Below are 12,987 nucleotides of genomic sequence, written 5' to 3' on the forward strand. Positions count from 1 at the left end.
ATCATGTCTGGATTAAAAAAGGAATAAATTTGTCTTGCACACACTTAACATTCAGTTATAATCTCCTTATTTTTATTGATGTCATGTCTCTATTCATAATTTAGTTTTATTAATAATGTTTGAAGTTGAAGGGCCCTATTTTAATGATCTAAATGCAAAGTGTAAAGTGCAGGCCGCAGGTGCACTCAGGACATGTCCAAATCCACTTTTGCTATTTCAGCTCCGCACAAGAAAAAAAAAAAACAAGTCTGATTCACTCAGCTTTATTTGATTTATTCCCCCATCATCTCATTTATAGTTAAATACAAATTAATTTTGTCCAGTTGTGTTGTAGGCACTAAAAAACTTTTAGCAAACTGAGTTTTGTGTTGAAAAAATTAAGATTTCTTTGCCACCTGGTGGCTGACCTTGCCTGACCACCCCTATGAAAATATCCTGGATCCAGCACTAAATAAATATATATTAAAATAATACTAATATCAATAGAGAAACATGAAATTTGTTTAAAAAATGTGAATGTATAAATGAATGTTCAGTGTGCTACACATCACACTCACAAATGTTAAATATATGATAGACTGTTGTCTTGTGTTAATGATATTTTTCTTCTTTTTTGTATTAAAATTGTTACAAACACTTCAAAAAAAATATGATTCTAAAGTATTACCGTTATTGTTTTACCTACTGCTAGACATTTTCTCAAAACAAACAAAGCTATTAGACTTTTTGTTCTGGCAGCCGCTTGTTGATTGTGGCACACAGCCGAGTGAGCAGACAGGAAATAAAGCGGCACTGATTGTCATGACAACAGCAAAGTTTACTGCAGAGCATTTCGTTTCGGAGGGTCAGAGCAGCATGTTTTAGTACTGCTTTTATGCACCATTTCATTTTAACACAGAATCTGGAGCCCCTCAGAGCAGCCTTGGAACAGCTATGTAAAATTGCCTTGTAAAATGCTTTTAGAATATGTAATTTCATTTATTATTTGACAGTGATGACTAATACCAATTAGCTTTACTTTACAATTACCATGTAGCTAGAGAAAGTCATCCAACTTTAAATGTGCCTCAGGCGCTCAAACAAAGCTTGTAAGGCAGAATTGTCACTTGATTTTGATGGAAAATGGAGCTGGAGCAAAGCACGGTGATAAATTTTGTAAAATGTTTTTGCTGTTTTTTTAGTTATTGGCTGTCAAGATTAACACTGCATACGAAAGTGTTTGATTCAAAATTATAGTGAGTGTTTACATGTTTACAACTAAATGTTATATTTGTGCCACATTGTAATCATATTCAGACTTTAATCTTTAAAGATAAATAGACATTTTGAAGCTTTAGGGCATTTTATACCACAAAATCCACCCTAATAACATAATTATTAGGTTGAAAGCGAAGCATTATAAAATTACTGACTCCTTCAGCCGTCTGAAGCCCCGTTGCTTTTCACAGAGCTCCTTGCTCTTTAGATGTGCAAATTGATTTTATGATCATCTGTGAGGGAAGATAGTAAGAGTTTAATGAATTGCTCATTATTCTGTGCTTTTCCAAGAGTCGCGCGGCACCAAATGACTCTGAATGCAACTCAGCCTGAAAGGAAAATGCTAATGCATGTTTCTTGTAGCAGCACCTTATAAATATTCTGTAAATAAAGCATCTCCACAAAAAAAAAAAAAAAAGCTTGCAGCTTCAATTGCGCCAGCACTGCTTGTGGTTTTGGTTGACATACAGCAGACATCAGAGAAGCTTCAGTCATCAGCTGCAGCCATCCTGCCAGATTCGGAGGCAGAGTGCCGGGGGTGTTCTTCAAGAACGTATTCCTGGATCTCTGCCTGAGCTGAAGACACCAGGATAGTCAGTGTGTGACTTTCCTGCAGTCCAACTTCTCAGGGACTGCCAGAGATCTGATAGAAATGAATGTGCATGGCACTGGAGCTCTCCTCATCTTTATGCAAAGCCAAGTTTAGGACAGGATTATTATTAAACCAAGTTTGCAGTGTTGGGCAAGTCACTCAAAAGCAGGCGTCGGTGTGTGTGTGTGTGTGTGTTGTGGTCAGAGGGTGAATCAAACAACCCAGCAGCATAAGGTCCCTGTGGAAGACAACTCGCTGGTTAAAAAAAAAAAAAAAAACTAATTGCAACTCAGCTACAAACTAATTAAATAAAGATGAACATATATAAGATAAGGTAAGGTACATTACATTAGAAGTCGGATGATTAATTAAGTAACAATTATCAACATCGTGTTCAATATAGTATAAAAATACTGCAGATTAAGCCATTAACACATGCAGTTTTTATAATTAAACAGTAGAACATCACATAGACTATTATGATTTAAGGCTGTTATTCACCACACAACTTTGGCACAGATTTTTGCTCTGATTTACAGTCATGTCGACAGTTTTGACAGATTTTTTTTGACAGTTTTTTGGGATTCAACAGTTTTGCAGAAAATCACATAGTATATGATGAACAAAGGAGAGATGATGAACATAGAGACCCTAAAGGGATAGTTCAATCAAACATGACATGATTACCCCATGATTTACTTACCCTCAATAATTTCCATGTGCATATTACTTTCTTCTTTCAAACAAATGTAATCAGTTATAATCAAAATCTCCAGGCTTTTCTTCCAAGTGTTATAATGGCAGTGAGAGGTGATTGAGATTTTGAAGCTCAAAAAATGCATCCATCCACTATAAAAAGTGCTCCCCACAGTTCCACTGTGGCCTTCTGTAGTGAATCGATGCATTTGTGTAAGAAAAATATCCATATTTAAAACTTTACAAAACACAATCTCTAGCTTCCCCCAACTGTCGTAAAATGATATATTGAATTTAACATGGGTGAAAATGCAGCTAACAGAAAAATTAAATAAATAATAAAAACACCTTCTATGGTTCTGCATAAACAATTATTATGACAACATAAGTGAAAGAGGAAATTATATTTCTTAATTGCAAAAATCCTTCATTAGAATATTTAAAAAAACACACTTAAGAGAATCCAGTTAACTATTGCAATTACAGCAGAAAACACACTTTTTAAGGTGCACAATCTCTACTTTCAACATTGCCAACACGAGTTTCACAATTTGAGTTGAATTACTGAAATAAATGAACTTTTCTGCAAAATTCTAATTTATTGAAATGCACCTGTAAATATTCACAACAGAGTAAAAAAAATAAATAATAGTTTTTACAAAATCCTTGTCTGTTCCTGAAAGTGCTAATGAACTTATAAATGGAGAGTATTATACATATTATTACCTCAAGAAATAATGGTTAATATCATTACTGTCTGCAGACAATTAAACCTATCATTAAATAGTGTAAACTGTAAAACGTGTTAACTATTTGTCTCTTTTGTTACCAAAGTCATTATTAACACTAAATATATGCTCAACTAAACAACATTAATATTTGCATCACAGAGAGGGCTCATTAGCCAATATTCAGTGGGCTTTTGGAAGATCACTGAAAAAACAATAAATATTTCAACAGAGGTCACTGATCCTCCAGAGGCCAGCTCTGGCAAAAGAAATAAGCAAACTTTGTCAAATCTTCCCCCGTATCATTGATGAGAACGGGGGCATGACATTGCATCTCTTTGAAGAAGTGGAGATGGTGTGATTAAGAGCCAAGAGCAAAGTCTAGGGGGGCATTAGGGTTGTGCTACAGCTGGATTTTATCAGAAGACAAGGAATATCGATAAGGATAAATGGGCACATGGCAATGTAGTACCAGAATGTTTGAGCTATAATCAAAGTGAAGGTGAGTATAATGGCTCATTGCCATGTTTCCAATTGCCTTTCAAGTGCAGAGGAAGGTCGCTTAGAATAATCCCCCCAAATTGTTGCATTCAGTCTTGATAATCTCCTCTCGGTCTAATGGATCCTAGGTATGTTTACCAAGTGGGAACACCTCACAAAGTCATTTTACACTCTTTCTCTCCTCTGTCACAATAATAGAACTGGAATTGGCTTTTTGATCAATGACATCAGTGGTTAACTTGATATGTTTGATAAGGACGGCCACCTTGAGCCTTGATTGCATATGTAATGTGGTGTGTGTATCAGTGTGTTTGTGTCACTAGGTCATAAGCTCCTGTCTGGATAATGAGCATATACTTTCCTATTCAACTACAGTGACCCTAAAATGCTTGAATTAAATAATTCATCTGTAAGACATCTAATATTAGACTTCGACCATAGTATGGCATAAAATAACACTACACTAGTGGCAACGAAAGTAAAAGTAGTCTCAAGAGCCTTTAAAGTGTCAGTGATAGATGAGCTAAAGTGGAGGGAAACAAGCTAATTTGTTTTTTGAGGGTCTGACCGCAGGACAGTCGAGGTTGTGCAAAAGCGGCAGATCAGTGCAGCAAAGAGATGCAAGGAGTCCCACTGCTGCGATGCGGTGAGAAGTGTTTATTTTATTTCCCTGTGGTCTTTTCCAGGGCATTGATGGTTGAATAAATAGGAATGGACAAGGCTGTAGTCTTAACCAGAATGCAGCCCCAAGCGTAACGTAGGAGACTGCTTCGCTGATATTGGCTGGCTCTGCTTTTGCTGATGCACAGTAGTAAAAGCTTTGTTACAGCTGCAAGTGTGATGCTCTCACAGACTCATCAAATGAGCCTACTGCATAAGAAGGGAAACATGCCTCATATTGAATATATACAGTATGCCTACACAAACTGCTATGCACATTCAGTAGTGAAGACGCTTCTTTTTTAAACAATTTGACAAAAAATAACTATTTGAGTAAAATATTGGTTTACAGATTAATTTCAGAATGGCTTAGTATATGGTTTGTCCACATTTTGCTTTAATAATGGAAGCACTCAAGTCACATGAACTCCACAGGCTTGTGTAAAACTTGATTAACTTGAGAATAATTCAAAAAGCATTTTGTCCTAGTGGAAGCAAACACTTCTAACCGTTCAGATGATTGATGTCACATATTTACTATCATATACAATAATCCACACAACTCCAGTCCATCAATTAAAGCTGCAATATGTGATTTTTGTAATTGACCACAAGAGGGCGCATTTCCAACAATAACAAGGGCGAAGCTTGATGACGCTATGAAGCAAGTGACGATGGGAGATGTCGTTTTTAATGCGTTTTCACCATAGCAATGTATCTAAATTGGATAAACGAATCATGATCACGGATGAGGTAATTTATTCGTTTTTGTATTACCTGTATATCTGATCGTGTTATTTTATGTAATACCCCTCTCTCCCGGACGCACTAACAAGGAGGCTAAATGGCTATGTGTTTATGGTTAATGCCGTGTTGTTTAACGTGCTCAAACCAATTGTTCTAAAAGTAAATTTGAACGAACATTTGCAAATAATGACTAAATATATTTAATTGTACTGCCATAATCTCGGTCACCACACGTGATAAAAATTCTTACCTTAGTACAAAGAGCAATATAACTTTGTTTATAAGTGCTATTATTGAAACTGAAACAGTCCATTTGCCACGTTATGTTATTTTCTCACAGGTAACGTTATTGATAAAGAAATGCTACAGTGACAGAATTTACAGACATGTGGTGTAATTCATATCTATTAAAATCATTTTTACTGTAAATATTACGTTACTTGTACAATAACAAAATAAATAATTGATTTGCTTACCTGTCTATCAATACACTCGCGAGAGCAGAGTCTCTGTCAAGTCCAAGATTTTTGTGCAGCTCTCTCCATCTCGTAAACGCCTGGCCGATATTTATCCTGGTTTTATTCCTCCGTTTGTCACACAGTCTGTGTGTATCTGAATATGGACGCTTACGTTTTACTGGCACTTCAATACTCGCCAAAGAGTAATCGTGATCCATAACAATGACAACCAAACCATACGCGCGGCTATAAAATAACCACCACTTCCGCATTTGACCATGTGATATTCCGGTGTGGTGGAACATCACATGGTCTACACTGGAAAAAAAGTATAGAGCGGACATTGCGTCACTGAGAGGCGACATTTCTTTTCCGGGACGGCCAGTTATTTAAAATCGGAATTTCTCTGAAATAAAAAATCTTTGGAGACTTTTGAGATATTGTAAGTACACAACTGGAGGAAATATATCACACTGTGCAAGTTATTTTCGGAAATATTATTACAAAATTCCTCCATATTGGAGCTTTAACATCTTGTGAAGTGAAAAGCTGTGGAAAAAAAGGTCATGTTGTATGTATCAGGAGAGAAATATGCACAGATCAAGCACAGGTTATGAGAAACATTCCAAATCAAATATTTCTATAAACAAATATGCTGGTGGATTTTAATGTGAGAGGACCATCAGGGATTATTTTTTTTCACTGGAGGAAATGTTATGTACAGTATCACTCGTAAAAAATGGTTTGAAAGTTAAAACATTGTAATGATCTGTTAAGTTCCTCAAAAATATTAAGCTTTGCACTTGAAATTATTTGATGGGCTAGAGTCATGTCAGTTAATTGAGGATTATTGTGATGATTTTAAAATCAGTTGTTTGGACACACATTCTGCGGCACCCATTCACTGCATAGGATCCAGTACTGAGCAAGTAATGTAATGCTAAATTTACCCAAAGTCATTCTGTTAAAAACAAACTCATGATCATTTTGGATGTCCTGAGGGTGAGTACATTTTCAGCAAATTTTTGTTTTGGTAGAAAATATTCCTTTAAATCTTGCTATGTAAAAAAATGTGTTCCTGTTTTTTTTTTTTTTAATGTGATCTCCTATAAACAGGCACAAACGTGAACATGCATTAAGGGAGATAGCCGTGCTCTCCTATAGAGAGAAAAACACTTCATTTCTCATTTGTGAAAGCTGAATCAATGTTACCATTGTGCCTAAAGGCGCAAGCTGCCAGAAGATCTCCTCTTGAGTACTTCAACATTCTGTGATCCCCTCTCTAAATCCCTCCACTTCAAGCTGTTTTTTGTGTATCTGATCACATTAAATGGTTCTAAGTCCACTGCTTCAGCAAAGGAGCTTTGAAAAAAGCTGCTGTCTCCTGGATTATGAAGTGCAGAATTCCACTTCATGTCTTGATGGTCAGGGATATAGGGAAAGGCACAATAACATCATACAAGAGCTCAGAATAAGGCGAGGAAGAGGTTTTGTGTGTGCAACAGCAAATGAGGAAGTGGGGATAACTCTTAAAATTTGTGAATATGTGCAATATTTTAGACCGAGACTTATATTCAGTTTCAAGAAGCATTTAAACCCCTAAGAACTGAATAGCTTCTGCAAAAAAACACACCACCTTGACGAGTCCTGACCCATTGAGATGTTTTGGCATGATCTCAAGAGAAATATTCAAACCAGACATCCCAAAATGATTGCTTAACTGAATCAATTTTGCAAAGAACGATGGTGCAAAAAATGGTTCCTTCTGACCATTGTGTAAGTCTGAAAACTGCAGTTGTAAGAAATGTTCAGGGCAGGTTATTACTGCCAAAAGTGTCACATTCAACCAATTATTAAATCCAAATTTAAAATGTATTGTGATGCTTATGTAGTGTATAAAAACATGATATTTAAGCATTTTGTGTATGTCTGTTACTTTGACACAGTACTTTTGTGTCAAGATCAGACCAGTCTCTGCAGAAATTCCACAAACCTTTTCCTGCAATTATATCCCTTGGGAATTCTTTCTTTAAGTATGAATTTCTTTGTATTTTTTCCTCTTTAAATTATAGGACAGTATATATTTAGAGTGAAGGGAGAGAGAAGGAGAATGGGACTGCGATACATCTGAGTACAGACTTAAATCTGGTCTCCTTGTAGAGTTCCCAAGTATGTACTGTATGTTACCCATTGTGTGTATTTTTAACACTGTTTCCTCATTGTGTGCAGCATTACATGGTATTCTCTACTTTCTAGGGCCTTACTGTCTTTTCCATGTGAAAATGTTTGCATCAGGATTCCCTAAATTCCAGAAGAAATGGAGATTGAGGCAGTAACAATGGGAACAGTATAACAATGTCTGACACTAGATCCTCAAAGGCCTGGACACAAAAGCAGGAACAAAACCTAAGAAGATAGACGAGCAAACTCATTAGCTTAGCGGTCCCCAGTCGAAGAACATAATATGGTGAGCAATTCTCTGCTCGCCAGTTGCCTGATAGCACTTATTTGTCGTACTTCAAAGCCACAGCTGTCTCCAGAAGTCGATTTCAGTGCCCTGCTGGCTGTGTGGGGAATGAGTTGAGAAATAGGTTGTTTAACATACTCCTTCTACTGCAAATCATGAGTTGTGGCTCAACTCGTCTAAACAAGTGCTGGAGCGCATTGCCCCGCTCAATTGTGAGGAAAAGCTGAAATAAAAGATTATGTATGGATAGGTGTGTATGCTCTCCAGGGTTTTTTTTTTTGTTTGTTTGTTTGTTAGTTTGTTTTGTTTTGCCTGGAAGGGGATGAATACTGACTGGGAATTCTATATACGGCATCCTGAACCCTAGAGAGCGATGGGTGAAACATCTGTTCATCATCTTTTCAGAATGACAAATGACAGCAAGACATGAAACTTAATCATCTCACTTGTTTCAAAATTGGCTTTGATTGGTTTTGGGGAACGTTGTCATAGATTAGCCCAATACACTTTTACTTAAAAAAAAAAAACAAAAGAAAGAAAGAAAGAAAACTGAGCAACAAATTTGAAAACCTATCACTAAACAATGACTTAAGCTTGCATGCTTTCTGCAGAAAACATATTCTTTGTAGTGCAAAGTATGCCCTTGTTCACAAATTCCCTTTTGACTAATCACAGTAGAACAGACTGTCCCCTTACTTTACCCCAGTGCACATTTGCTAGTTCAGGACCATGCAGAGGGTGTCTAATCTATAGATGAAAATTGGTAAATATATTACTTATTACTGGACTTATAAATGCTGCTTGCGTTCGTTGTACACTCAAATGCGTCTCTTTATTGTCTCATTAACGCTTTTCTCCTCCACTTCTCTATCAGAAATCGGTTGATTTAAAATGCAATAGTGAAAACATAGCGTGTTTCTGTAGGAAGTGTTTACTTCCTACAGATAAGCTCATAGATTCTGCTTTAACACTTCTGGCAGCTATGATCTTGAATCACATAGTTAAACTGCCCCCTGGTGGTACTTCCAGGGTTGAGAGGAGCTACCGATAATTTCATAAACCAATGCAAAGTCGTTTTTTGTTACGGTAATTTTTCCCCAGGGGGAAAAAAAAAGCAGTTTGTTATTAGCATGTTAATAGCATTCACAAAGAACTAACACTATCTCTCCAGGAGTCCTGAGTTTGCATTCATTATGCAGCCTTGTTTCTGAACAGAGTCGAAGTTCCAATCACAGAGAGCAGATGTCTTAAGTAGCTCCACATTGGCAACCGCGGTCTGCCTAAACCCTTGGGATGCTCGTCTTGATGTGTCCCAAGTTCATATCAAGTGCTCAAATCACGCGCTGCTGTTTGACTGATGGAAGTGTATATCTTTTGCAGTTCACTGCCATCCTTAGTGTCTAGATATTTGGCAGCTGCGTGGGATATTTACTTATATTTATAGTGAAAGATAATGGGACGCCAGGCAGTTGTTTACAATCACAGTACTGCAGAGCCAATTCACTTGAGTATAGACGCTATGTATTTGATCGAGAGCGCCAGAGAGGGAGGGAGGGAGAGAGAGCAAACTGGTTATGCACAGGTAGACAGTGTCCATTTATTAATTGTATTTGCTGCCCCTCCCTATAGTTATCTTTTTTTCCCATAAGCATGTTATGTAACATAATTGTGGACTAACATTAATAGCAGCCAATTGTGTTCATAGCCAGCCAACTATATTGAGTTTACATAACTGACCAGATTAGTTAAGTACTGCACAGTAATTATACAAAATTATGTTTAAAAAACACCCTTTCATGCTGCCGCTAATGTTGCCAAATATTAATTAAACAGGCGAAAAAGTCTTCAATACGGACCTTACATTGAAATTACATTTCTGAAAATCTTATCACATTTTTCTGTTTCGTGTCACGTGTTTAGCTGCAGTTTCAGCTTTGCAACAACTGCGAAGATTGGAGAAGAGAGAATAAATTATTCGTTGTTGTACTGAAAATATGGTCTTTGTCGCCACGTAGCGGCGATAACACTAAACTGCTGGTTTAGTCCTGCAAAGAGGATATTTTAACGCATTTCCCTTACAAAACACACACACACAATGTAATATACAGGAAAATATAATGCGATACATTAAAGAACACATTTCTATATATGGAGAACTACTTATATTTCATATGCATGCAAAAATATATAGCAATTAAGAATGCATATTCATATACTTTTATCTCTTTATTGTTTGTAGATAACTTGCATATAATATTAAATTGCATATACATGTAATGGTTAGTGTATATATAAATACATGCATGCATACATAAATGTATTTATTTATCTATATAATAAATGAAAAGTGGCAATACTTTATGCATTGCTCAATACATTTTAATATATTAACACAATATATTCTGTATATTTTCAATATCATATAATTTAATATATTGATTTCTTCTGCTAATAAATAAGAAAGTATATATTGTTTTGCAGAATTTATTCCACATTCAGAAGTAGTTGTTTGAATTTATTTTCTACTCTGGATTTATCGGTTTCACACAAATGCCATATATCCAAATCACAACATCAACTCCATTAAACTCCTTGGTTATAATTTTGGTAAATGAAATACACTAAACAAAGAAATGCTTGTGCATTTTTTTTTATCATTTGTAAATTTGTACATGTATTATATATTAACATCAGTTCAGACTGGAGCCATGAGAATGTATGCTTTTCTGTGCAGCATTTAACTATAACTAAACTCAAACAACAGCACAGTTATACTTAAGATATAGTCAGTTTTAAAGTTTTTTTCTCTCTATTGGCCTTGACTCAAGAAGTTTCAAGCACTGAAGGATGGACCGCAAACAAGATCATACAGCAAAACAAAGCCAGAAATCTTCTTCTGATTTGTTTTTGGATCTTGGGGAAATAGAAAGGACCTTAAAGAAATCAAGTTGGAAAGGCTTGGAGAATAAGTTTTAAAACTAGTTACTCTTTCAGTTGAAAGCTTTAAGAGAAGATCAGAAGTTGTCATTGGTGTTCTGTGAGGAGGAAGAGATCATAGAATTAAGAATGAAAGCTACATCTGGATGCATTGAGAGAGATCAGTACTTAAGCTAGAGCCTGAGGCTGTAAATCAAGCACTACACAAAGTCAAAATAATGAGAAATAACACACTAAAACCGCAAAGGAAAAATATAAAAGTGAGTGAAGTCAATTTCAAAGCCCAAAGTTCATTTAAAATGCATTTGTGGAGAGCAACTCCAGTATAGCTTTTGTCAAATAACAGACTGAGAGGTGATTGTTGTCATTTCCTGTTCTCAGATATTGCACTTCTATCAGAGGGTTTCAGGACTTATCTTCCAAATCCTGAACAACAAGTTTATTGCAGGAACGACTGAGCGGTAAGTAAATGTTTATTTTCAAACTGTGGGATTGAGTCTAGTTCTGTAAACATTTTACTCAAAGAAAAATACATTACAGTTTCCTTCATTTTTCTTCTATAAATGGATATATGCAAAAGATGTCAGATATGCTCACAATAATGTTCTCAAAACAATGTAAAAATAGATCTCATCTAAGGAACAGTTTGCATGACTTTTGTTTAGGTCAATTCATTATTTTACAACTTAAAATGGTGCCAAATCTGATGTTATTGTAATAGTTGCTTTTTCAGATTAATTAACTGGAAGGTCATTTTTAATCTAATTTAAATTAAGACTTGAAAATAGTTCTTATGTTATGGAGTTCAAAGTGCTAAAATGCATAAATAAACAAACAAATAAAAAATTAAACAATGTGATTTGTAATAATGAAAAATCTCTATAATATGAACAATTATACACATGTATATTGACGCAATATATTCTTGCATAAATTGTATATTTATAAGTATTAACATTATAAAGGTTTTCATATTTTTTACATACTACTGTTAGTTAAACGGTTAGTTCACCCAAAAAATTTAATTAGCCAATAAATTAATCACCCTCAAGTCATCCTTGGTGTATATAACTTTCTTATTAATGAAGAGTTATATTAAAAATAGTTTTTGATCTTTCAAGGTGTTTAATGCCAATCAGCGGGTATTGCAGTGCTTCAGTCCAAAATAAGTGAAATAAAAAGTGCCCATCCATTAAAAAAAAGTGTCTCACACAGCTCCAGGGGTGTGAACAAAAGCCTCCTGTAGCGAATTGCTGTTTTTTTGTTTTGTTTTTTTCAAATCGATTCGCAACAGGAGGCCTTTGTTCACCCATTCAAACCCCCAACACCCATAACCCCAATCCTCCACATTTTGGGGTAAACCAACCCTTTAATAGATATTTTAGCCACTAATTACATGCTTAGATTATGAAGGTTTTACCTGTAATTTTAGAATATATAAACAAACACAGTATTATTTTGCACTATTGTTATAAAATGAAGACATAAAAAACAGCATGAATGAATGTAACCTTATTTATCTCTCTCTTTTTCTCTCTGTATATATATATATGTATATATATATATATATATATATATATATATATATATATATATATATATGTATATATATATATATATATATATATATATATATATATATATATATATATATATATATATATATATATATATATATATATATATATATATATATCTTAGTGTGTGTGTGTGTGTGTGTGTTTTAAAAAGAAACCCTTCTACTCACTCTAAAAACACCAGAAGAAAGATGTCCAAGGTTCCTGCTCATCTCTGTGAACATGCCATAGTCCTGCAGGAAGGCATGAGGACTGCAGATGTGGCCAGAGAAATAAGCAGCAATGTATGTAAAGTAAGATGCCTAAGACAGTGCTACAGGCAGACAGGAAGGACAGCTGATCATCCTTGCAGCCACATGTCCACCTA

The sequence above is a fragment of the Carassius gibelio genome, chromosome A14 (genome assembly GCF_023724105.1).
Source record: "Carassius gibelio isolate Cgi1373 ecotype wild population from Czech Republic chromosome A14, carGib1.2-hapl.c, whole genome shotgun sequence".
Classification (NCBI taxonomy): domain Eukaryota; kingdom Metazoa; phylum Chordata; class Actinopteri; order Cypriniformes; family Cyprinidae; genus Carassius; species Carassius gibelio.